At 42.5% G+C, this 25,743-nt stretch overlaps 1 protein-coding gene across 13 annotated transcripts in view; it reads left to right on the top strand.

The window, feature by feature from the left end:
* TANC1 (tetratricopeptide repeat, ankyrin repeat and coiled-coil containing 1) overlaps positions 1 to 25,743 on the top strand; it is a 239,589-nt gene that overhangs the window by 121,696 nt on the left and 92,150 nt on the right. The gene's annotated exons all lie outside the window — the stretch shown is intronic.

The following is a 25,743-nucleotide window of genomic DNA, read 5'->3' as shown; positions in this document are numbered from 1 at the left end:
AGAGTATAGGAGATATTATGGGCACTTCTCTCTTGGGCATTTTGATATTTCACAAGGACTCTGGATGTGAGGCTTCAGTGCGCAAAAGAAATTATGTGCCTGCTGTGCACATCCTAGGGTCTAGTGTTAATATCTGATACAGAAATTAGAGGTCTTGAAGTGAGGCTCACAGGCTAGGAATCTCCTGTTATTTTAATCAGAAGATTGTAGACTGAGATCTTTAGCAAAAATTCAATAGAAAGTTTCTTTATTAAAAGTAGTTTAGTTTTACAAAATAACTTACAGCATTTTTTTTTCCAGTTCTAGAGTTCTCATTAGAGCCAAGTGTATGTACTGTATTTGAATGAATGTATATATGTACTCATACATGCATTAAAATTTGAGTATATGCATATAAAAGATTCTGAGAATGCATGATTTTTTTAGAAGTGGTGTGGTTTAAGCAGATCTTATGTACATTAGGGAAGATGAACTTGTATATCCTTCGTTTCCCTTGCTGTCATCTAAATGGGGAAATTCTATCCAAGCATGTAGTGCTGTGGTTAGTTTCTAGCCTTAAAAGGTGGATAGACCTGAGGTTCAAATCCAAGGTCCCTGTTCTTAGCAACTCTGTGCCCTTGGAAGTGACTTGACAAGCTCTTTGATTCTTGATTTCCTCTTCTGAACTGGAGAATGAATGATCTACCATATAGTTCTTTGAGAGGATGGAGAGGATGCTGGTAAATGCCTGGCTCCTGAAACACACTCAAGAGGTTTGCTGCCACCTATAACTTCTGAGATGAGGTAACTTGCCCCTTTTTCCATGTGTTGGCTTCTCCTACTTCTTCCTCTTATGACTTGAGTTTGTCTGACCTGGACAGTGAGGAAGACACCTCTGCCTCAGTGCAAGGACCGCTGAAGCCTTACTGTTGGTACCTGGATTTGGGTCTATAAGCACGGGAGCTGACCTGCCGACAGCTTCTGTGAAGGGTCTGGTCAGTTCTCTCGTTGCTGTTCATTTCCTGTAGTAGGTATTGCTCCCAGTCACATGCCTTGTTTATTTATTCTTGGTCCTATTGTAGTTCTTATTGAAAGTGGTAAAGATCAAACAGTGAGAATGCAAGTAGCCAAGATTTGGAGGAGTGTGAGAAGCGGTTCACAAGGAAGCAAGGTGATACCAAAGTTTTGGGGGTGAGGGTAGGAAAACCACCCAGCGTCTTGAGGGGAGGGTTGATTCTGCCTAGCTATGAAAGATCCCTCACAGTGTGAGCCATGTGAGACTCTCAGGAAGAAATGATGTCAACAGACAGGTCAAGGAAACACACGTTAAACGCTTTCTGAGGACTTGATATTTACTTGATACTAGGTTTTGCTGCATATTTTTAAAAAGTTTGTGGTGTTTTTAAATTTTTTAAAAAAAATTCTAAAATGTTATTATTTATTTTCGAGAGAGAAAGAGACAGAGTGAGAGCCAGGGAGGGGCAGAGAGAGAGGAGACACAGAATCTGAAGCAGGCTGTAGGCTCTGAGCTGTCAGCACAGAGCCTGACGCGGGGCCAGAACTCACAGACCATGCGATCATAACCTGAGCCAAAGCCAGATGCTTAACTGACTGAGCCACCCAGGTGCCCCAAAAGTTTGTGGTGTTTTAATAAGCAATTGAGGAAGAACAGGTCCTTTTAGGGCAGGAAAAACCTTACTATAGCTTCATACGCATGAGTCACCTTGATTTTTTCCACTGTTGCTTGTAGATTTCTTAACGATATAGTGAAAGGAAAAAATAAAACCTTTTGAGTCCAATATGTTTTCCCTGAAATGAGAAAGAAACCTAGCAGACTGCTTAAGAGAATGATTTTTAATTTGCATTTGGATACTCTTATTTTTGTGGTTTACTTTCCATTTCTTCCTTTCAAACTGGAAATTCTTAGTTCGTGTGCCCTTTGGCCTTTAAAAATAGTCCCTCTTTATGTACTACTGCTCTTCTGAGCTCTTGCTTCCCCCAGCTCTCCTGGACTCACTGGCAGCTGAGTTGGCAAGAGATTTTTCCAGGATCCCTTTCATCGTAAAAGGACACTGTGTAGGTGGATGTGACTTTTTTTGGTGGTGACCTTTATTTTTCCGAATGGCCTCAGAGGCACTCTGAGTTGCTTCAGTCTTTCTTTTAGTTGGTGATTTCATGAGGCTCCATAAACATTTGTCTTCTAAAGGTTTATTGAGCATCAGCTGTATGTTGGGCTCTGGGATAGAGGTGAGGTAGATAGGAAGGTAAATAAATACTTGGCTCCAAGCTTTGAGGACCTCCCAGTTTAGTGAGAGAGGTGCTAACTTGTAATGCTTAGCGGTGTCTACAAAGTTGTGATGCCATGGAAAAGAGCAAGAATCTCTGGGGGCAGCTGGTAATGTGCCAAGTGCATGTGACACTGGAAGGCACTCTTAACGCATGAATTAGGAGGTCCATAGCTAATGGGGTTTGAGCTGGGCAGAAGGACTGTTCTGTAGGGAAGGGACAGCCCCCTCTGAAATCTGGAGAACATGCAGGCAGGTGAGTGACTGGAAGGTACTGGCTGGAGCCCACAAGGCATTGTGGGGCAGCAGGTAGTATTAGAGAAAAGTGTGGAAATTCAGTGGGAGCCAGGACTGATTTTAGTCTTTTGGCAGTGGTGTCCTTTAGTCTTTAAGTAGAGACATGGAATAGATAAAGGATTTAGGACGGTAACTGTTTTATAGAGGCCATCTTGGAATTGGGGAGACTGGTTGGGCCTCTTTGGTAATGATTCAGTTGAAGTATAGTTACTGAAGCCTCTGCACTGATGAGAGAGTGGAGGGAGGGGGAAATCTGCTTAAGAAAGTTGTAGGAAAAAGAATCTATAGGTTGCGGTGACCTATTTGTACATGGGAATGAGGGAAGGAAGACAAATGCAGAATGGCTCTGGGCCAGGGCTTGCTATCTCTTTTCATATCATGGCACGTAGGAGATGTTTGTCCAGCCACGAGGGTAAATGGACTGTCCCTTGGGGTGCTGCCCCAGACTTCCCAGCAGTCCTGACAGCTAAGGGATCCATATCTCTGTACGCACTTCATTCATTCTTTGCAAACCAGTTGGGAAGCTTGCCAGGGGCTCTAGCTTGGTTTTCTAGGTGGGTTCAGATTAAAAAAAAATTTGTTGCTCTTGTGGTTTTACCTTCCCCTCCTATATAATTATCAGGGTGTCTCCAAGGTGATTATTAGTCTCGTATTTTAGGTAAGGCTCTGATGATTGGAATTTCAACTCCAGTTGTGGGATTTCAAGTCATGCTGTTTCTGTCCTGCCATGGATGTAGGTGCTGTGTAATTAACTATGGTGTGGATTACAGAAACAGGTTGGTTGGGAGGGGTGCAAAGTTTGACTTTGAATGTCTTGAACCTTGGATGTTCCACAGAGCCTTGTTTGTGAAGAACATTGGGGAGTTGGAAGTGCAGAGCCTGAGCTCAAGAATTTCAAGACATGGCATCTGTGGGAGAGACTGGGAAGTTCAAGTACAATACGGAATGGAAAGTGTTCACTTTTGGAAATAGGGTAGTTGCTGACCGAGTAGAATTTACAAGTTTCTTCTGTCAAGGGCCAGATAGTAAATATTTTAGGCTCTGAGGGCCATACGGTCTGTGTTGTAACTACTCAGCCTTTTCATTGTAGCACAGATTAGCCATAGACAGTACATAAATGAATGGTCATGGCTATCTATATTGCACTAACATTTTATTTATAAAAACATGAAATGGGTCAGATTTCACCCCTAGACCATAGTTTGCCAGCTTAAAGGAAAGGAAGTGAGGAATGGAAAGTTAGTATTTGTTTAGTACTTAACTGTGTACTAGATATCTTATATATTATAGATATATAGATATCTTATATATTAAAGATATCTTATATATTTAACCCTGAGGTATAGGCACCAACCCCATTTACTGTTGATGGAGAGACCCAAGAGTTTAGATAATTTGCCTAAAGGTTGCATAGCTAGTTACTGCCTGGCTGGGATTTGAACTTCCATCAGCCTGATTGCAAAGCCCTAGACATTTCCATTTCACCTCATTGCTGACCAGAACAGCAGCCTTAGGTTAGGTTCCTCTCAGTAGGTGCAGATAGCACAGAAATCATCAGGCTCTTTCTTTAGTCCCTTGGCCTTCAGTGGTGTCATGTTTTTTTGCCTCACCCCTCTATTAGTTTCTAGTGCTTCCATAACAAAGTACCACAGAGTGGGTGGCTTAAGTAACAAAAACGTATTTTCTCACAGTTCTGGAGGCTTAAGTTCCAAGATTAAAGTGCTTGCAGGTTTACCGCCTCCAGTGGCCTCTCTCCTTGGTGTACAGATGGCCTCTTTGTCACTGTGTCCTCATATGGTCTTTTCCCTGTGTTTGTCCTCCTGTCTCTGTGTGTCCAAATTTCATCTAAACAGGACACCACTCAGATTGGATTAGGGACCACAGCAGGGGCCTCTTTTAACGTAATTACCTTTTTATTTTTTATTTATTATTATTTTAAAAATGTTTATTTAAATCTTTTTTTAAAAGTTTATTTATTTTGAGAGAGAGAGGAAGAACACTAGCAGAGGAGGGGCAGAGGGAGAGAGGGAGAGAGAGAGAGAGAATCCCAAGCCGACTCTGTGCTGTCAGCACAGAGCCCTATGTGGGGTTCCATCTCAGAACCATGAGATCATGGCCTGAGCCGAGATCAAAAGTCAGACACTTAACCGAATGAGCCACCCGGGTTTCCCTTAATTACCTCTTTAAAGCCTAGTCTCCTGGGATACCTGGGTGGTTCAGTCTGTTAAGCATCCGAATTCAGCTCAAGTCATGATCTCGTGGTTGGTGGGTTTGAGCCCCACATCGGGCTCTGCACTAACTGTGGAATCTGCTTGAGATTCTGTCTCTCCTTCTCTCTGCCCCTTCTCCGCTTACATTTTCTCTCTCTTTCAAAAATAAATAAGCTTTAAAATAGCCTAGTCTCCAAATACAGTCACATTCTGAGATACTGGAAGTTGGGCTTTCAACATATGAAATTTGGGAGAACCCCATTCAGCTTGTAACAACCCTCTTCTTCTGTGGTGGCTATCAAGGGACTATCAGGAACAGAGCCTAAATTCCTTAATGTAGAAGATAAAGGCATTCTCCGGTATGTGAAGGTGTCTCTTAGTTACCATTTGAGACTTGGATGAACTTTTAAAAATAAAAACTTTTTACTTTAGTTTTAGATTTATAGAAAAGTTGCAAAGATAGTTCAGAGTTCCCATATACCACATACCTCGTTTCTTGTATTATTAACATAGTACATTATTGTCACAATTAATAAACTAATACTGATCCATTATTATCAAGTAAAGTCAATGCTTCATTCACATTTCTTTAGCTTATAACGAATATCCAGGATCTTATTCAGGATACCACATTACATTTATTTGTCATGTCTCCTTAGGCTCCTCTTGGCTGTAACATTTTCTCAGACTTTCTGTGGTTTTCATGACTTCAGCAGTTTTGATGCTTACTGTTAGGGTGTTTTGTAGGATGTCCTCCTGTTGGGATTTGTCTGATACTTCTCTCATGATTAGACTGGATTTAAGGGGTTTTGGGGAGGAAGACTATAGAGGTAAAGTGCCCCCCTTTTTTTTAAGTTTACTTATTTTGAGAGAGACAGGGAGAGCGTGAGCAGGGAAGGAGCAGAGAGAGAGAGAGAGGGAGAAAGAGAATGATAGTGCAGAGCCTGATGTGGGGCTCGAACTCATGAACTGTGAGATCATGACTTGAGCTGAAATCAAGAATCAGATGCTTAACCGACTGGGCCACCCAGGCGCCCTGGTAAAGTGCCCTTCTTACCACATTGTGTTGATGATGAATACTAACAATGTGACTTATCACAGTTTACATTAACTTTGGTCACCCGGCCAAGGTAGTGGTTTCCAGGTTTCTCCATAGTCAAGTTACTCTTTCTTCTTTTTTTTTTTTTTTTTTTTTTTTTTTAAAGTTACTCTTTGTTCTTATGCCCTTCTCCACATCCTACTTTCTGGAGGGAAGGTGCTATGAGCAGCCCACATATGCGGGGTGGGGTGTTCTCCTCCCCCTCCTTGACAGTGGGGTATCTGCATCGATGTGAGATTTTCTGCATGAGAGATTCATCTTTTCTTCCCCATTCAGATACTTGTATCAGTGTAGACTCATGGGTAGAGGACATTTTAGGTTGCACTGAGACAAACCAACTCAGACACTCCACTTTTCTGCCCCACATGTTGCCTTGTGGGCTATAAGTGAAGTGAAGCTCTTTGCAAGGGGCCAAAAGTTACCAGAATTCATGTTAGGTGTAGCATAAAACGTGAGCAGAGAGTTGCTGTCCCCGCAGTTTAATTCCTGAACCATGTTCCCTGAAATCGTCAAGAAGAAGCATTTCTGGGCTTCATGCTTCTAATTCCTAATGGGTGCAAGCATTTTTGTCCTGATGGTGAAGAAATGCATTGTGGATTCTGTCTGAAATCTATATTGAAGCAGCGCCACCGTGTGGTAAATGCTGAAGGATCAGTGTATTCTAGGAATAGTTTCTGTGCAGTTCTGGGACTCTTCTGATCCACATTCTTAAAAGGCTACCTTCTGACTTCAGCTTTGTACATGTCCAGGTTTACATAAAAAGTAGACACTGGAAGGTTGAAATCCTCAATAGTTCTTTTTTTTTTGTTTTGTTTTCTTTTTGGCATAGTAATTGCTAACTTTGGTCACCCAGACTAAAAGGTGTCTAGGTATCTTAAGGTAAACTTACTTTCATATTATTTAAAATTGTTTAATAGCTGACGTGTAAAAGTGCAACAGGTTGAAAACTCGAGCTTCTGGAGCTGTTTTTCTTTGGCTTAGTCAGGTTGGGGACTTATTTTAATAGTTTCATTCTTCTTTGCTCAAAGGTTTAAAGATGTTTGAGCCTGTGTGGAAAGCAGACAGACAGTCCCACCCACCATGGTGTGTGGGAATGTGAGGTGGGCTGGGATGACTGGAACGTTTACAGGAGGAGGAGTCTTCGGGACCAGAGAGGTCGGGGAGTTAGTTGGGTAATTCGTAGGGCCTTGTGGTTGACCTGGTGACTGGTAGCAAATGGTAAGCTGGAGGTCAGCGTGACAGCCTGTTAGAGTTGATTTAAAGGAGAAAAATCAAGCAGCCACTCTTGTTGTAATAAGTCATTATGGAATCAGGAATTATAAGCTGCAGATTAATCTTGATCTGCTTTTGAGAGTGAGATAAAATTGTAGTTGCTTTGATGGAAAAGAAAAATGCTAAAGGACCAGACTGTAACTCCGTGTGCAAACCCAGTCCCTGAGGTCAGGGCACAGAAAGTCAGATGTTGCTGGAGGAGGGTTTTGACTGGCTGGGTCACTGCAGGGGCTGCCTGTGACCATGACAGAGATATGGTCTGCCAGTGGCTCTTCAGCTGGCTCCTTGTCAATGATGTCATGGGTTACCTGTGTCATCTCTGAGTGCAATTTGTCCTATTCAAACTCGAAGGAGATAACAGCTAAGCCTGTAGATATCAGTCTGCTGCTGCTCTCTTAGGTTCCTGAGGCTTCCAAGAGGTATTTCAGATAATGGCAATCACATGCTTCAGAGTGTGAGCTTCTCACCCAAGAGGTCAGAGAGGAATGTTTGCCTCCGGCTCACAAGCCCAACCTCTGCTCTCCTCTTGCTTTTAGTCTCCAAGGAGCCTGTGCTGGGACTCTTTGGATCATTAGAGGCCACTTGTGTCTGACCTGATGCACCAACCTCTGACCATGTACAGCAACACCATGGGCTGCTCCTGACTCCTCAGAGAGAGTGTCTCCCTCTGTACAGACAGCAGGAACATGGAGGAGTGAATCCTCTGGGGGATGCTGACAAGTATACCACGATGACCATTGGGGCTGTGGTTGCACATGGAAGGTTATAGAATTCAGCTGAAGGACCAGAAATGAAGTGGCTATCTTTGTTGGCTGGCTAAGGGCTGTGGGAAACAGAGTTAAGGGAGTTTTGGGGGGTCCTTTTTTCCTCTCTCCCTCCTTCCTTCTTTCCATCTTGAACTTCTTCCTCTGAGCATTTTACAAGTGAGAGACTGACTATACTGTGGAGAGACCATTGTTAAAATGAGCCTTTTGATGTCTGAGAGCAGCGTTTTGTATACAGATGATAATAAGAGTTTCAAATTACTGTTCAAGGTAGTGTTGTTAATTTTAAACATGGCTTTCCATAGCCTTTAAACTCAGTTTACAAATCTTACGTTTATAATCTAATTTAAAGTCACACATTTAAAATGATTTTCACTTAAAGCTGAAAATTAGATATTTTGAATAGGAATCACCAAGCTAATCAGTCAGAAACTCCAATAGGCCATGTTTTGTTTTATTTAGTTTTTAAATGTTTATTTTGAGAGAGAGAAAGAGCACACGTTCACCCACATACACAGACACACACACACACACACACACACACACACACGCTTGAGTGCGGGAGAGACAGAGAGAAAGGAGGAAAGAAAGAATCCTAAGCAGGTTCTGTGCTGTCAGTGTGGAGCCCAGTGTGGGACTTGATCTCACAAACTCTGAAATCGTGACCTGAGCTAAAATCAGGAGTCAGTCGCTTAATCAGCTGAGTCACCCAGGTGCCCCTACATTTAAAAAATGTCAGAAATTCTAGGGGTGCCTGGGTGGCTCAGTCAGTTGAGCGTCCGACTTCAGCTCAGGTCATGATCTTGCGGTCTGTGAGTTCGAGCCCTGTGTCGGGCTCTGTGCTGACAGCTCAGAGCCTGGAGCCTGTTTCAGATTCTGTGTCTCCCTCTCTCTGATCCTCCCCCATTCATGCTCTGTCTCTCTCTTCTCAAAAATAAATAAGCGTTAAAAAAAAAATTAAAAAATACAAGAAATTCTCTACTAGACATGTTTCCTGATTATACCCAGTGACCGCAAACTTACTTCCTTTTTTTTTTTTAATGTTATTTTTGAGAGAGAGAGGAAGAGACAGAGACACAGAATCTGAAGCAGGCTTCAGGCCCTTAGCTGTCAGCACTGAGCCTGATGCAGGGTTGAGCTCACAGACCATGAGATTGTGACCTGAGCCAAAGTCAGACACTTAACGGACTAAGCCACTCAGGTGCCTCTACACAAATTTATTTCTAAATGTAACACAGTTGTATCAATTATTTGGGGCTGACTTCCTTCCTCAGCTCTTCATTTAATTCTCAACCTTGCTGAGGCTGTGGAGAACCAATATGATTGATCAGCTTAGGCAAATTGAGGTTAGGGCCAATAACTCATAATCACAGTACGTTGCTACATTAGGATTAGGTCTGGCTTCAAGGAAAAACAATCAAATACATAATAGCTTCAACAAAGTAAAAATTTATTTCTCTCCTGTTAGTAATATGGAGTTAGATGGTGCAGGGCTGAGGTGACTTCAACCTGTCTGTCATCAGGGGACTAGGCCCCTGACTTGTGTCCATTCTCTGTGTTAGTTTCCTGGGTCTGCTGTAACAAAGTACCACAAACTTGGTAGCTTAAAACAATAGCAATTCATTCTCACAGTTCTGGAGACCAGAATTCAGGAATTAAGGTATGAGCAGAGTTGCACTCCCTCCAGAGGCTCTTGCTTGTCCTAGGTTCTGGGGGCTACCCGTGACCATTTTTTTTGTGGTTGCATCCCTCCATTCTGTCTCTGTCTTCACATGGCTTTCTCTCTGTGTGGCCGTCTGGTCTCCTTTTTCCTTGCCTCTTTTGTCAGGATACTTGTGATGACATTTTGGGCCCAGCTGGATAGTCCAGGATGATTCCTGTGTCTCAGAATCCTTAACTTAATCACATCCACGTGAACCACTTTTCTAAATAAAGAACATTTACAGGTTTCAGAGATTAGGTCATGGACATACTTTTGGGTGCCAGTATCAGCCTGCGACACCTTCCTACCACAAGGTCACCTCATGGTCTGATGGGATTATTAGAGTACCAGCTAGCATGTCAAGATTTCCTATCAGATGGAAGAGAGTGAGGAGAGTAATAAGGGGCCCCTCTCAGCTGGGTTGGCTAGTTTTAAACACTCATCCTTGAAATCCCACCTAACACTCAGTTTCCTTTCTGACTGCACTTACCTAGCTGCCAAGGAGGCTGGAAAATGCACTCTTTGATTTATTTAATGCCCTGTGCTGCTAAAGTATAATTTTCAAGAAAGCAAAAATAGGACATGCAAATATAAAAGGTCATATGTCAACAATTTTATTTAGCTCATTAATTAAGGAGGGAGCGAGTAAGATGTTAAGATCAGTTTAAATGAGAATTTGGATTACAGAGATTTATATTCTCTGCCAACCAAAATTCATTTACACTGCTATGGACAGGAATCATTTGCATTGCTATTAAGCTCTTGGAAACGTGCAGAGCCGTAAAATAGTCCAGTTACTAGGAAGCCAGTCAGGAATATAGAATGAGATGGTCCTGGAGAGTCTGCTTTACATAAAACAACCCCCACCACCCCACTCAAGGGATACTCTATAATCTCTTGGCCTCTTTTTTTTTTTTTTTCTTTTTTGAGAGTGAGAGTGAGAGCGAGAACACATGGACACATGCTAGTGAGGGAGGAGCAGAAGGTAAGGGGGAGAGAGAATCTTAAGCAGGCTCCATGCTCAGCTTGGAGACTGATGAGGAGCTCCATCTCAATGTCAAGACCGTGAGATCATGACCTGAGCTGAAATCAAGAGTGGGACCCTTGGGGCGCCTGGGTGGCTCAGTTGGTGAAGCGTCCAACTTCAGCTCAGGTCATGATCTCACGGTTTGTGAGTTCGAGCCATGCGTCGGGCTCTGTGCTGACAGCTCAGAGCCCGGCGCCTGCTTCGGATTCTGTGTCTCCCTCTCTTTCTGCCCCTCCCCTGTTTGCACTCTCTCTCTCTGTCTTTCAAAATTGAATAAACATTAAAGAGAGAGAGAGAGAGAGAGAAAGAAAGAAAGAAAGAAAGAAGGAAAGAAAGAAAGAAGGAAAGAAAGAAAGAAGGAAAGAAAGAAAGAAGGAAAGAAAGAAAGAAAGAAAGAAAGAAAGAAAGAAAGAAAGAAAGAAAGAAAGAAAGAAAGAGTTGGACACTGACCGAAACACCCAGGTACCCCTCTTTGCCTCTAAGTATTGGGTACTTTTTAAAATAGTGACCAGTTAAAAATTAGGTTTTTTTGTTTTTTGTTTTGTTTTTTAACACCAGGGTAGAAGGGGACGTGGTGGATGCTGGGACTAGCCTCCAGCTATTTCTGCCTCTCAGTAGGTCAGAGATATTTGCCTAGAATGGAGGTGTCCTACAACTACTGATACTCCCCTACACAGATGGACACCCTAAGTCAGGCCATCCTTTTAAAATTTTTTTTTCATTTTTTATAGCTCTACAATAAAGTTCACTTTTCGTTGTACAGATCTATAGGCTTTAACAAATGCATAGAGTTCTGTTTTCAGCACCCCCACAGTCAAGTACAGAACAGCTTCCTCACCCCAAAATATTCCCTCAGGCTGCTGCTCTGCAGTCAACCCTTATTTCCTGGGAACAACTAAATCTATGGTTTGTGTTCTCTAGAATGTCATATAAATGCAACGATACAGTACTCAACCTTTGAGTCTGGCTTCTTTCACTGAGTATAAGTACGTTTGAAATTCAAAACTTTGTAGTGAGTATCAGTACCCCTTTTTATTGCTGAGTATCCCTCTGTTGCATGGATATACTATAGTTTATCCATTCGCCAGTTGAAGGACATTTCAGTAGCTTCTACTTTGCGGTGATGATGAATAAAGTTGCCATAAACATGTACATGCAGGTTTTTGGGCTAACATTTTCATTTTTCTGAGGTCCGTATCTAGTAGTGGAATTGTTTGGTCACATGGTATGTTTAATTTTATATATAAATGTCAACTCTTTACTAAAGTGATTTGCCGTTTTGCATCTCCACCAGCAACAGAGGAGAGTTCCCCTTGATCTGCGTGCTTGCCATCAGTTTTTACTCCTCCATTTTTTTTGTTGTTGTTGTTGTTCTTAAATTTTACTATTCTATGTATGTAGTGGTGGCCCATTGCCCAAGTTAGGCCCTTTTTGTTGGTCTCAGTGCAACCTAGGTTGTAACAATATCCATTGCTAATATTTCGACCTAATCTTATTAAGCTTATAAACCCTCTTATCCAGAGCAACAGTTCTGATATTTCTCTATAGAAACTGTTGGAGTCTGCATTCTTGCCTTTTCTTGGTCTTGATCTTGTCACCATGAGCAGGGAAGGATTAGTTTTATGTGGGTGTGACAGGATTAGTATAACTGCAAGTAGGTGTGAGGATGGAGCTGAACAAAGTTTTGGGTGTTTCCTTCTATATCCCTATCTCTGATGTGGGCCATGAAGTTTCCTTTTGGCGGGGGGGGGGGGGGGGGGGCGGCTGGGGGTGGTGGTGCATGTGTGTGCATCAGGGGTTTGAGGAGAATGGAGAAGTCTTGGCCTGGTCACTGTGGAGGAATAGGAGGGGAGCTGATGAGTGGGCCATGGGACCTCTCGTCTCCTGCCCTCTCCCAGATAGTTAAGTCCCACCAACAGATGGGACCTCTGGATAGACTGGGACTCATGCTTTTCCCTCCCACCTCTTCCCTTACCCCTAAATTTCCCACCCTTGACAGGAAGAATGAATGGAGGTTAGAACAGGATTCCATAATAGCTACTGTGCTGAATATTTGAAAAATAGCCCCAAATCAGGAAATTCCTTAAAAGTGATTAAAGCCAATAGTTGTAATTCATTTAAAGAGCAGAAACTCTTGGTTGTCACAATTAGTATTTGTGCACCCCTTAAGTACACAGTGCTCTAAGGGAGCCAACAAGAGGCAAAGTTCTCTTCCTCAAGCTGCTTTCATTCCACCTCTGTGCACTCTCTGGTGTGATTGCCCCCTGCCTCCCACCCAGCTTAGGTCCTGCCTCTTGCCTCTACTGCTGCTGTCCTCCCCAACTCACTTAACACTGGCCATGGTGGCTCTTTCTGTCTAATCTTTATACTTGATGGTAAGCTGTTTCAGGACATGGGCAAGGTCTTACATAGCTACACAGGACTGGGTAACCCAGTGATTTTCAAACCTGAGGACAGAGCAGAATCACTCTGGTCTGGGATGGGGTTGAGAATTTGCATTTCTAACCAGATCCCTGGTCACGCTGTTGTTCCTGGTCTAGGGACCTACTTTGAGCATACTGATCTGAACCTTCAGGGAAAGAAAGTTCTCAGGGATGCTCCCTCTCTCTTTTCGAAGTCATTACTTCGCCATGCAGCAGAGCATAGGGTTTGTTTCCTGCTTGTGTGAATAACAGGAGAACCCTTTCCCTTATGGGCTTCTTCCCTAGTTCTTTAGGGAAACTCTGAAATTACCATTCCAGGAAGGAGTCAGAATTTTTTTCCCCCCTAGGGTACATCTTAAAACCAAGGTTGTGGTTAGCCATTTATTTGTGATGCTTTGGTTAATGATTATTACCAGCATGACAAAACAACCTTTAGGCATTAGATCTTTATGGTAAATTATAATTACTACCAATAGAGGAGGTAAGGGCTAGAGAGGTCCCCCTATAAACTCAGGTGTGAATGAAAACAAGGCTCAGACAGGGTTCTCTGTCTATACATAGATTCATTAGCAGGCTAGCTCAGTGCAACCATATAACCTGTTTTGTATGCCCAGTAAAGTTCTTTTAGGGGGTCGGTGCCCTGACAGCACCTTGCATTTAGTGTTACCGGTAGCAAGTATTCCAGGATTTCATAGACAATACATTCGTTTTCCATTGTTGCCCTAAGAAATTACTACAAACATATAAGCTTAAAACAAACTTATTGGGGCGCCTGGGTGGCTCAGTCAGTTACACGGCCAACTTCGGCTCAGGTCATGATCTCGCGGTTCGTGATTTTGAGCCCTGCGTCGGGCTCTGTGCTGACAACTCAGGGCCCAGAACCTGCTTCGGATTCTGTGTCTCCCTCTCTCTGTGCTCCTCCCCTGCTCATGCTCTGTCTCTCCCTCTCTCTCAAAAATAAATAAACATTTAAAAAATTAAAAAAAAACCCAAAAGCTTATTACTCATAGTTCTGTAGGTTAGAAGTCCAGGCATAGCATGGCAAAATTGGTTTCCCTGCTTTGATTTCACAAGACCCACTGAAGATGTTGGCCAGGCTTCAGCCTTTCTGGAGGCTGAGAGGATGAAACATTCCCAAGCTCATTTATAGTGGCAGAATTCAGTGTCATGTGGCTGTAGCATTGAGTCTCCACTTCCTTGCTGGCTCTTGGCTGGGATTGTTCTCAACTTTTAGGGGCTGGCTGCATTCCTTTGCTTGTGGCCCCCTTCCTCCATCTTTACCGCTCACAACGTGTCAAGTCCAGAAGGGTTGAATCCTTCTTATGCTTTGAGTCTCTCTGACCGCTTCCCCCAACCTCTGCCTTATCTTACCTCATACTCTTTTTTTTTTTTTTTAATTTTTTTAAATGTTTATTTATTTTTGAGAGACACAGAAACAGAGTGTGGGCAGGGGAGGGGCAGAGAGAGGGAGAGAGGGAGACACAGAATCCAAAGCAGGCTCCAGGCTCTGAGCTGTCAGCACAGAGCCCAACACGGGGCTCGAGCCCACAAACCATGAGATCATGACCTAAGCCGAAGTCAGACGCTACCGACTGAGCCACTCAGGCGCCCCTTACCTCATACTCTTTATTACTAATGTGATTTTATCTATACCTAACTCAGATTACACTGACTTGTACCCTCCTTTCCTTACACAAGGCTCTGGGCCCTTGTAAAAGTGTTTCTGGAAGCCCCCCAGGGGCACGTCACATGTGCTGATGAGCTGAAGACAGACTCTTCAGTCTTCCTCTTCTGCTTTTAAGGGCTTGTGTGATTACATTGGGTCTATCCTTTGTAAGGCTATTTTAAGGTCAGCTGATTAGTACCTTAATTCTATTTTTTTTCCCCCCACACAAAGACACTTTATTAGTTTCCTCTACAAGACACAGTAAACAGTAACATCAACCTTTTTAACAGAAATCTCAGGTCACTGGAGAGGCCAAATCAATGGGAGAAAGGTGAAAATGAGATATTTACATTAATCAAAGGCACTACAACCCCACCTAAAACCTACTACCACGGTGGTAGCAGGCTCAGGAAGATTAAGCTACGGCAAAAACAATCCCATGTAAATGTTAGAGATCACATAGCAGGAGGTGAGTTTGCTTTCCAGAAGACTGTAGTACAAGGAACATTTGGGCTCGAGAGGGTTATCTGGCCAGGGAAAGGGCAAGATGGCTGAAGGTCAAGTCGAATGGAAAGGAACAGGTACAAAGAAGAATCCAAGCAACACAGTCCCCAAGTAGGGGGTGAAGGATCAGGCTTTTTCTTCCCAAGAAACATTCACTGCCTTGTGTGTTGCCATCCTGTAGCCTTAATTCTAAATTCCATCTGCAGGACCCCTTCACAGCCATACCCAGATTGTGTTTCATTTGGTAACCAGGGGACAGGAATCTTGGAGTGACATCTTTCAAGGTTCCACCTACCACAGACAGAATTTCACTTATCCTGTCATTTTGCCTTGGGGCCAAATAATTCTCTGGAACAGCAGGTAGACCTGGACCTTTTCCTTATTAAGCTAGGACACCTTTCTGCAGGACTGCTAGAGTTTCTACTGGGGTCCTACAAGGGCTAGAGAGTTTCCGGGATGTTTCTGGTTAATCCTCTTAACTCAATAGGACTTTTACCACTGCAGATAAATTTCCAACTACATAATAATGATTTACCAAGATCAGGAACTTCACCAGTGTGGAAGTCCATTTCTGACCTCAAGCGTGCTAACTTGTGTTACTGTGGTGGCTGTGGTAGGGATAGCTAGCTGACTGACTAGTAGTGAATGGTCTGCTCTTGAGTGTGGCCTTATGATTAAAGGCTAGTTAACCTCTGGGGTCTGTATTCCAGATTAAGACAACTAATTGCTTTTAGGCAGTAGATTAAAGGCACCCGACATACATTTATATCACATTAACTATATTGAAGTGTTTGGAAATAAAATTTAGGCAATGTGATAAAGAGTTTTGTTCCCTCATCTGAGAGCTTTAGGAGAGCATGTTGATATCTTTCTTGTTCTCACCCTGGGCCTGGCATGCAGTGGATGCCAGTGGATACTTGAGTAAATAAAGAATTAATTACTTTATTAATTTTTATGAATTAACGCATTTCCATGCTTTGGTATATAAAGACAGTACAGTGTAGGAACAGCAAACTGCATTGGAAGAAAGTGGCAACATTACTCAGGGTACATATTTTGTTGAGCTTGGGGTTTATTGTACTCAAAGTGCTGGAAACATGCACACTATAAACTGAGACTTGAAAATCTTTGTCAACATTTATTTTAAAGCTGTTATATTGAAAGGAATATGGCTCCATCTTGAAACACTGTTTTCCTACTAGATTTAAGTGCCTGAATGGCAATGCACATTTATATCACACAGTGCCTTGTGCATTGGGTGAATAAATAAAGGCTGTCTACCCTTCTCAATGCACTCTTAAAAAAATAAGGTATTTGCAATAAGAAAAAGGAGGCTTATTGAGAGCAATGTTAGGTAACTCTTGTATTTCAGTCATCATTAGCAGGTGGCCCATTGTTTTCCTCTCACCAGTTTTTTCTTCCGTAGAATTAGCCTGCATTTTCCCAGACCTTACCTGTCTTTAGAGGAGGTTATATACAGTAGTAACAACTCAGGTTGCACTGACTTACTGTCCTCCTCTCCCTACACAAGGCCCCAGGCAGTCATAAAAGTGTTTCTAGAAGTTTCTGGAAGCCCCCCCCCCCCCCCAAGGGGCAGACCAGAGAAGCTCTTGCTGATGCACTTCTCCTGAAGCCTTACCTTTCATCAGCTTCCAGTACCCAAGATGTAGAGCTGGCTGGGGAGCCTCTTGCTGCCTTTGTCCATCCCTGCAGTAGAGCCATCTCCAGCAGCATTTTAGGTTTTTATATGCAGTCTCTCCCCTGCTTCTTGTAGGAGAAATCCAAGTGATGGACAGCACACTGTGCTTGAAATTGCCCTCACTTTGGGTGGAGGCTTCCTGACTGGGGTTGGTTCATTGTCTGGCTCCTTCCCTCAAAGTGAATCCTCCCAAGAAGCTCTCACTCCTCCCAGGTAGGGTTGTGAGCAGTCCCACCAGCTCACCTGCCCTGCCTCAACTCAGCACAGGACAAAGCAACAAGAGAGGACACCTTCATCCCATTTACAGTGTTTGGTGTTCCCATCGTGCCCTCAGGCCAAATTTCTCCCTTTCTCAGTTCAGACTGTGTCTCTTCCTCCCTCCAACACTTTCCTTTTGGGGCACAGGAGGGAGAGGGTCAAATGAAAGTGCTAAGTATTGTGCCTTTTAAAAATCCCGACTGTGATCTGATCGTTTACCAGAGTTTACCATTCGGGAACTGACTAATTAATGACATTTGCTTAAGTGATAAAGCTTCCCTCCCCCAAAGGAGATTCTCTTACTTATCCTTTTTATCATTCCCCTCTTGTTGTGGACATTTCCCAATGTAATATGAAAACCCCAGACCAGATAAAATTGAAAGGAACCTTTTCTGTAAAAGTTCAAGATGCTTAAAAAAGAAAACAAAAACAAAACCCTCTAAAATGATTGATAATACAAAGTTCCACTTTTCATAGTCTCCAGATGTTGTGAAAAATGTAAGACTGCTTTAAATGCAATAAATAGCCTCAGGTGTTCCACATCCCAAATACTGCTTTCATATATATAATTATTTTTAACTGAAACACTCAGAAATGTAAAGTAACCCCTGCCCTTCTGTCTTTCACTGCCTGGAGATAAAGCCCAGTTTGGTTTATTTCTGCCATCCCTTTTTAAAAATATTCCTTATATGGCAGTTTCTAAGCAGCAGAATAGTCAGCTATGTGATTAAAATGTCAAAAAGAGTAGGAAAACTGGCCGCTGGGAAAAGTACATTTGGAGATTTCCATAGGCAGAGGACTGAATGGGAAGCATGCCTGCCTCTGAGGCTGGAGACTGAAGTGATTAAGGGTGGGCTGCTGATCCCCCTCCCAGACTGACACAGGTCCTGCTGAACTGTGAAAGGAGATGGCAGGAGCTCGTCTTGTGCAAGCTGAGTACTGGATGCCTATTTAACCTCTTCAGGGCACAATCTGTGTCTCTTTGTCTTAAGAGCCCTTTATCTTTAAAGTCGAGGACCCTTCTTTTGTATCACATAGTAGAGAATGGGAATGGGGGGTGGGGGAATCAGGGTGAGGTAAAGGATCCATAGTTACTATGAAATGAGTTATAATTGAGAACAATTCCCATTTATGATTGAGAACATTCTCCATTGGTACCCCAACCATGACCCTAGACTCTGCTTAGACCTGAGGGAAGAAGGGTGGTTGGTCCTCCTTAGGGGCCCTGCCCATGGTAGCCTATGCTTTTCTACTTGATACTCTTGGTACCAAAGCATGGCCATGGTCCCAGCCATACCTAGTAAGTATATCAGAATCTTCATTTTTTTAAAGAAGTTCATTTTGTTGGGATGAGCACTGGGTGTTGTATGTAAGCCAATTTGACAATAAATTATGTATTTTTTAAAAAGTTCATTTATTTTGAGAGGGTGAGTAGGGTAGGAGCAGAAAGAGAGGGAGGGGAGGGAGGGAGATAGAGAATCGCAAGCAGTCTCCACACTGGCAGCATAGAGTCTTACATGGGGCTTGATCTCATAGACCATGAGTTCATGACCTGAGCCAAAATCAAGAGTTGAACCTTAACCAACTGATCCACCCAGGCACCCTTCCTACTGTTTTTTTTTTTTTTTTTTTTTAAAGTAATCTCTACACCTAATGTGGGGCTTGAATTTTCAACCCCAAGATCAGGAGTCACATAGTGTATCGACGGAGCCAGCCAGGCACCCCTAGCTGATTTTCAAGCTAATACCTGATAGTCTTGTATCATATCATTTCTAAGGAACTCTTGCCTTAAAACATAGTAGCCAAAGTACCATGCTTTCTGCATAATTAGTATGTAGCATTATATTCTGGCTAATTTGCAGGGATTAACTTGATAGGGAAGGGCAAGGGAGATTACTTTAAGGTAGTTTACGCTTGGGAACATTGAGCATTTTACTTTAAACAAAGAGCTGTGTGTAGGGGCACCTGGATGTTCGAGGTCTGCTGTTACCCCAGAGCCTTCTTTGGATCCTCTGTCCCCTTCTTTCTGCCCCTTGCCCCACTTGGGCTAGCGCACGCTCTCTCTCTCTCTCTCTCTCTCTCTCTCTCTCTCCCCCCCCCAAAAAAAAAAAATTAAAATTTTTAAAAAGCTGTGTGTAGAAGGCAGCTGGGTAGTAATATCCTTGAGTAAGAGGGTAGTAGGGAGATGGAATTCTCAATTTGGGTCTGTTGATAAGGAATGCGGCCACTTCATTTTGGGGGAGTTTTTTTTTTTTTTTTTCAATGGCATAGAAATCAGTGTCATTGTGGTTTAATAGACAGCCATTCAGGTGTAAGATGGGTGTCTGGTGATCACATGCCTCCTAGTGGGGTAGCCTCTCTTCTCGTCATCCTTCAGTCATTCTTATCAGTTGCCCACCACATGGATCCTAGGTGCCCTTTGTCGTGGTAGCCCCTTGGGTAGTGGAAGCAATAACTCTCCTCATTCTGGAGGGTGTTCCTCCTGTTTTGTCTGATTCCTCAGAGTCCTTTTCTTGTTTCAGTTGGTGTCTTTCAGGACCTTTCCTTGACCTTCTGATTCTAGTTTGTATGTTGGGAGGAACAAAGAAGCTGATTGAAAGTGCCAGATAGGTGTTGAGGTATTGAGGACAGGCTTTTAATACAGTGGTCAGGGATCTACCATTTCTTTCTTTCTTTCTTTTTTTTTTTTTAATGTTTATTTTTGAGAGAGCGAGAGCCAGTGTAAGCAGGGGAGGGACAGAGAGAGAGGGAGGTACAGAATCCGAAGCAGGCTCCAGTCTCCGAACTGTCAGCACAGAGCACAATGCAGGGCTTGAACCTACAAGCCTTGACCTGAGCTGAAGTTGGCTGCTTAACTGACTGAGCCACCTAGGAGCCCCAGGGATCTACCATTTCTTTCAGGGGATGTCCCCAACTGGTTACCTACAGGTCTTTTCTCTTGGTGACTTTCTCCAGAGAAGAATCCTCTAATGTCTCTCTCTGTCATGGTGTGAGTGCTCACTGCCTGTGTTTTCATGGCTAAACGCAGGGGTGCATCTGGGGCCTACCAATCCGCATGTGGAATTTTTCTTAATCCCAGTTTTTTAGTTTAGCACTTAAGAGTTTAGCTTGAGTCTCTATGGTCTTGGCATTCAGCCTTTCCAGAGGGAAAACCTCAGCCTCCAGGATGAGAGAGAGAATGCTTCCTAGTTCTGAGGGTCTAATTCTCCCTTCAGTAGATTCTCAAGACCTGATCTTGTGTGCCTTCAGAGGTGCCTTGTGTCCCTGAGGCTAAGCCTTCCTGTCCCCTCCCCCAGTGCTAACCTTTTCTAGTCTGCTCAATTCACTGCTCCTTGGCAAACGGTTTCCCACTTTCAGAAGTTTGGTTTCTTGCCTATGGTGTTCTCCTTTTCCCATTGGTCTCTCAGATCCCTTTACTGCAACTTTAATGATATTTTGAAAAGGAGTGTTCATCTGCTATGTTTAATGGAAAGTGTGCAAAGATTCTCTAATGAGCAGTTGAGAGGAGGAAGGAGCAAAACCTCTATAGTTATAAATTTTTCTTATTTTATAGCGTTTTGAGGTTCAGCTGTTTGTGGAAAGCACTTTAAATAAAAGGATCATGTGGAGAGCAGTTGTTTATACAGGCATACCTCATTTTATTGCACTTCGGAGATGTTGCATTTTTGCAAATTGAAGATTTGTGGCAACCCTATCTCCAGCAACTCTGTTGGCACCATTTTTCCAGCTGCATTTGCTCACTTCATGTCTCTGTGTCACATTTTGGTAATTCTCACAGTATTTCAAGCTTTTCCATTGCTGTCTTATTGTGAATCTGTGGTCAATGATCTTTGTTAACTATTGTAATTGTTTTGGGGTGCCACGAACCATACCCATATAAGACAGAAACTTAATTGATAAATGTTGGGTGTGTTCTGAATGTTGCACCAATACAACAGTTTTGAAATTAGGCCACTTAATTTAACCCTATAATGTCCTCTAAGTGTTCAAGGGAAAAGAAGAGTCACATGTCTCTCACTTTAAATCAAAAGCTGGAAATGATTAAGCTTAGTGAGGAAGACATATCAAAAACCGAGAAAGCTAGCTTTGGCATCAGATAGTTAGCCAAGCTGTGAATGTAGAGGAAAAGTTCTTGAAGGAAATTAAAAGTGCTACTCCAGTGAACACATCAATGAAAGGAAAGCAAAAACAGCCTTATTGCTGATAGGGAGAAAGTTTTAATGATCTGGATAGAAAATCAAACTAGCCACCACCTTTTCTTAAGCCAAAGGCTAATCCAGAGCAAGACCCTAACTGTTTTCAATTCTGTTAAGGCTGAGAGAGGTGAGGATGCTGTAGAAGAAAAGTTTGATGCTAGCAGAGGTTGGTTCATGAGATTTAAGGAAAGAAGCCATCTTCATAACATAGAAGTATCAGGTGAAGCAGCAAGTGCTGACGTAGAAGCTGCAGCAAGTTATCCAGAAGATCTAACTAAGGTCATTACTGAAAGTGGCTACGATAAACAACAGATTTTCAGTGTAGACGAAATCGCCTTCTATTGGAAAATCCCACCTAGGACATTCATAACTAGAGAAGAGAAGTCCATGCCTGGCTTTAAAGCTTCAAAGGGGTCAGGGTGACTCTTGTTAGGGGCTAATGCAGCTGGTGACTTTAAGTTGAAACCAGTGCTCATTTACCAGTCTGCAAATCCTAGGGTCCTTAAGAATTATTCTAAATGTATTCTGCCTGTGCTCTATAAGTGGGACAACAAAGCCTGGATGACAGGACTTCTGCTTCTGTTTACGACATCGTTTACTGAATATTTTTTTAATGTTTATTTATTCATTTTTGAGAGACAGAGTGTGCACAAGCTGGGGAGGGGCAGAGAGAGATAGAATCCAAAGCTGACTCCAGGCTCTGAGCTGTCAACACAGAGCCCAATGCGGGGCTCGAACTCACAGACCACAAGATCATGACCTGAGCCAAAGTCAGACACTCAGCCAACTGAGCCACGCAGGCTCCTTGGTTTACTGAATATTTTAAGCCCACTGTTGAGATCTGCTCAGAATAAGATTGCTTTCAAAATACTTATGCTCATTTACAATTCCCACGGTCACTCAAGAGCTCTGATAGAGATGTACAACAGGCTTACTGTTGTTTTCATGACTGTTAACATGGTGCTCATTTTGCAGCCTGACCAAGGAGTAATTCCAACTTCTAGGTCGTATTTAAGAAATATGTTTTGTAAGGCTATCAATCCCTCAGATACTGATTCCTCTGATGGGTCGGGCAAAATAAATTGAAAACCTTCTGGAAAGGATTCACCATTCTAGATGTCCTTAAGAATATTTGTGATTCATGGGAAGAGGTCAACATATCAACATGAACAGGAGTTTGGAAGAGGCTGATTCCAACCTTCAGCAATGACTTTGAGAGTTCCAAGACTTCAGTAGAGGAAGTAACTACAGATGTGGTGGAAACAGCAAGAGAGCTAGAATTAGAAGTGGAGCCTGAAGATGGGACTGAATTGTTGCAATCTCATGATACAACTTTAATGGATGAGGAGTTGATTTTTATGGATAAACAGATAGTTTCTACTCCCCATGAAGATACTGTAAATATTGTTAAAATGACAACAAAGGACTTAGAATATTACATAAACTTAGTTGATAAAGTAGTAGCAGTATTTGAGAGGTTTGACTCTAATTATGAATGAAATTTTGTGGGTAAAATACTATTAAACAGCATCACATATAGAGAAATCATTCATGGAAGAGTCAATTGATGTGGCAAACTTCATTGTTGTCTTGTGTTAAGAAATCGCCACAGCCATCCTAGCCTTCAGCAACCACCACTGTGATCTGTCCACAGCCATCAACATCAAGGCAAGACCTTCCACCAGCAAAAGGATTACTAATCACTGAAAGCTCGGATGATAGTTGACATTGTTAACAGTAAAGTAATTCTTTAAAAAAAAAAAAACAAAACACTATTTATTTTGAGAGAGAGAGCATGTGTGTGAGCCGGGGAGGGGCAGAGAGAGGCGGGGGGGAGAAAGAGAATCCCAAGCAGGCTCTGGATCTCACAAACAGTGAGATCACGACTTCAGCTGAAATCAAAAGATGCTTTGGACTGAGCCACCCAGGCACCCCAATAAAGTAATTCTTTTTTTAAAAAAAATTTTTAATATGAAATTTATTGTCAAATTGGTTTCCATACAACACCCAGTGCTTATCCCAAGTAATTCTTAATTAAGGTATGTACATTGTTTTTTAGACATATGCTATTGCACATGTGACAGACTACAGTGTATACATAATTTCATATGCACTAAGAAACAAAAAATTCATTTGACTCAATTTATTGCAAGATCTGCACTATCTCACGTAAGCCTGTATTCATTTCATAATATTCAACTCCTAGTAAAAGGGATGATCAGAGACAAATAAATATGAATAAAATATTTGTTGACTCTGCTAAGTCCATGGATGACCAGGTGATGGTAGAAGTTTCCCCTGCTCTGGCCTTTTCTAGGACTGCATGTTTTATCTGGGTTTCCCACTTTTATAAGTACTGAGTGGTGGTTGAGTACATGGGCTTCGAACCTGCATGGACCACAGAACTATTTGAATTCCTGTTTTGCCATGTGTGGGCTCTGAGCAACTTGTTTAACTGATTTGAGCTTCGGTTTCCTGACCTAAAAATGGAAATAGTGCTTTTCTCCCAAAGTTATTACCATTGAATGAATTAATGGATGTTAGTGCTTAGCCTTGTGGGTCCACCGAATACACGTTTTATTTCCTTTGGTATATTCTATGTCTCCTTTCCTATCTTGCATCCCTGTTTACTGTGCCAGGCACTGTTCCAATCCTGGGAATCCGTTCCACCTGGTCTCTGCTCTCATGGATGTTCCCCTTGGAGCAGGAGGCTTACGTGTTCATCTTTTAGCTCTGGGGTATTACTGAGTTCCAAGTTGGGGGAGGCTAGGGACCATGTTTGAATCCAGGTTTGCCCAATTCCAGACACTCTGCTCTTAATACCCTCACTCCTCAATGTTGAGTATTTCTTATCATTAGCAATTGACCTATGAACAAAATACAGTCCTAGACAATTGAAAGGATGGGCATTGATGCTTTCTGAAGGCTCTGGATGATGTTTCTGGGTGACGTTGGGGTTCGATGTTCCAATCATTCATAAAACCATCCATGTGAAACCATTCATATTTCATCCATGTGAAATAGACCACATTTTAAGAGAGTACTTACTGTTAGAAAATATTTTTGAAGGATATGAGGGTAGGTAGATTGGAGCCTGGAAATAGATCTGATTAGATTTGCTGTTCCTTATACTCTGAAGAGTTAAGGTGAGCAGAAATTTATAGGTGTCTCTTGAGCAATGGCATGCTGGTTGGGGCAGTTTGAATCAGTGGACAATAATAGTAAGGGCTTTACTTCTTTATTAGGGCAGATGATGGGGGAAGAGACGCCAGCCATCTCTTTTACCATAGATAATAGGTCAGGAACCAAAAGTGTAGAAAGGTTCTCATGCTTGTCCTGGTTCCATTTCTTTCTGCCCTGTTAGGGCCCTTTCTTCTAGTTTCTGGCTCCTCTACAGCAAATACTTTTTAGTATCCCCTTACCCTCCCCGCCCTCCTCCCCTACCAGTCTTCTCTCCATGCATATTTGTATACAGATATGTGTATTTTTAGATAAAATCTGAATGATGCTTTGTATTCTGTTGTATAGCCTACATCTTCCATTCAGATTGTGAGCAGGTCCTCCCTCTTCCCCCATAAGCATTCCATTTTAACCTTTGAAAAATCCTCTTTCTGACAGGGTTACATAAATTATGGAGATAGCCATGTGATTAAATGCTGCATTAGCCATTTAAAAACCATGGTTTCTAAAGTTTGAAATAATAGCCCTATTTGTCAAGTACCATAAGCTTCTTTGATAACGTAGCCTGTTTTAATCTGTAGTACACTGTAGGTGGCGGGGAGTTGGATTATTTTTATACTGATGTAGATGCTCTTGCAGTAAGCCTTTAGATGGCAGCATCTCTCACCACAAACCATATTCTGACCGGAACTCCTCAGACTCCTAAGACGTTTGACACAGAAGGGTGCTCAGGATGTGCCCGATTCACCACCTCAGTGTGCCGAGACCCCAGAGAGTCGGGGCTATGGCTCAGGGCTGAGCAGGAGGGAAGGCTGTCGACCCATATGCCACTCTTTCCACCATCCAGTCCCTTACTGGTGTGAAATGTTCCCTGCCTTTGTGGCCTTGTTAAAAGCACACTTTAAGGCAACCAAGGAAAATGAGAGTAAAGTGGGTGATTCTGGAACAAATGTGATGTTTGAAAGGAATAAAATAGGTGCTCTTTTTTTAAGTTGCTTTATTTAAATATAATTCACATATACAATTCACTCCAAGTGTACCCTGTAGAAGTTTTTAGTATATTCCTAAGGTCATGCAGCCATCACCACTAATTTTAGGACATTTTTATCACTCCAGAAAGAAGTCTGATACCCCTTAGTCATTAGCCCACAAGCCTGCATATCCCCCAGCTCCTGAAAACCA

Source organism: Neofelis nebulosa, chromosome 2 (assembly GCF_028018385.1).
Source record: "Neofelis nebulosa isolate mNeoNeb1 chromosome 2, mNeoNeb1.pri, whole genome shotgun sequence".
In the NCBI taxonomy this organism is placed as follows: Eukaryota; Metazoa; Chordata; class Mammalia; order Carnivora; family Felidae; genus Neofelis; species Neofelis nebulosa.
This window is presented reverse-complemented; position numbering and strand designations above follow the sequence as displayed.